This window comes from Etheostoma cragini, chromosome 19, assembly GCF_013103735.1.
Source record: "Etheostoma cragini isolate CJK2018 chromosome 19, CSU_Ecrag_1.0, whole genome shotgun sequence".
In the NCBI taxonomy this organism is placed as follows: domain Eukaryota; kingdom Metazoa; phylum Chordata; class Actinopteri; order Perciformes; family Percidae; genus Etheostoma; species Etheostoma cragini.
The window spans coordinates 315,778-317,333 of NC_048425.1; the positions used below are offsets into that span (position 1 = coordinate 315,778).

The window sequence follows — 1,556 nt, forward strand, 5'->3', positions numbered from 1 at the left end:
CACACACACACACACACACACACACACACAGAGAGACACACACACATACACACACACGCACACACAGAGACACACAAATCAAAATGTACATTAGTATATTAATGTAATCACAGCTGTCACTACCTACTCACATTAAGTGGGCACTACATTTTTAGTGTAGGTCTGTGTGTATGTGTGTGTGTGTGTGTCTCTGTTTGTGTGTGTGTGTGTGTGTGTGTGTGTTGCTGTGTGTGTGTGTGTGTGTGTGTGTGTACTGACTCCTGTTGCCCATGTGTCCCCAGCCTGTGATGTAACAGTAGGAGTCTGGAGCAGGAAGCTGCTCCGGCCGAGGGAGACACACCGGTCGGACGAACGCCGTCTCCGTCACCTGGAAACACCAAAACACTGTTTCACCCTCAGGACGCCGGCGGCCTCAACCGCCACGTAACAGACGGTTAAACACAGGAGCAAATCACCAAAAACGGACCAAAATATGGCCAAAAAAGGATAGGAAAATTAACAAAAATTGACAAAAAAAAATGAAAAAAACAGACTGAAAACAGACTGAATACTGACCAAAAAATGACCACAAACTGGCTGGAAAATTCCAAAAAAATTACCGAAAACTGACCAAAATATGTCCAAAAAAGGACTGGAAAATGACCAAAAAATTACAGAAAAAGGACAGAAAACGGACAAAATAATGACAAAAAATGACAAAAAAAAGACGGAAAACAGACTGAATACTGACCGAAAACGACCACAAACTGGCTGGAAAATTACTAAAAAAGTACCAAAAACTGATAGAAAAATGTTTGAAAAACGACCGAAAACTGACTGATAAACTACCAAAAAAAGACCAAAAACTGACCGGAAACGAACCAAAAACGGACCGTAAAATTACCAAAAACTGATCAAAAACTGACTGAAACAGTGGTTTATCCTCTGCTTTCATCCTGCTTTCTTTTGGAATAACTGCAGCCAAAAATCTCCACATAACGGCCAGTTAATCAGGGGAGGCTGGCGTTCAAAAACTGAACAAAAATGTACCAAAAACAGACTGAAAACTGAGTAAAAATCTTCAAGTATTTTGTACATAACGTAACATTTACCGTCCATGTGGCAGATGGCCCTCTGAGATAAGTCAGTGCCCCTGCATTTGGCCCCTGGCGAGTGTTTATTAGGGACCCTGATGTTATTTTAGGAAATGCTGCTGATAATTAACCCTCAGCGTCTGTTTCTGACCTCTGAATCCAGCTGCACCACGCTGATGTCGTAGTCCACCACCGCCCGGTTGTACCGTGGGTGGACGATGATGGAGCGCACCCCGCGGCTCTGACTGTGAACACCCGGATGGTCCAGGTTATTCAGACCCAGCACCACCTTCCACAGCTCCGCACTCTCCCTCCTGGAGACACAGCAATCACCATCATTATCTTTTTTAATAAAAAAAACTTTTCCCCTTTTTCCCCGTGCAGTCAGACTCCGATTATTTTTCTGAAAAGTAGTGATTATTTACATGGAGTCTGGTGGAGATATGCTGCTCTATACACGCTAAAAGTAGTGATTATTTACAT

At 43.1% G+C, this 1,556-nt stretch overlaps 1 long non-coding RNA gene across 1 annotated transcript; it reads right to left on the reverse strand.

Moving 5' to 3' along the window:
- Window positions 1–129: 129 nt before the first annotated feature.
- LOC117962149 lies at window positions 130–1,395 on the reverse strand. Its single transcript, XR_004660575.1, has 2 exons — window positions 1,225–1,395; window positions 130–367 (listed from the first exon to the last, which is right to left on the reverse strand). It is a non-coding gene; the product is annotated as an uncharacterized LOC117962149 (long non-coding RNA).
- Window positions 1,396–1,556: the final 161 nt, after the last annotated feature.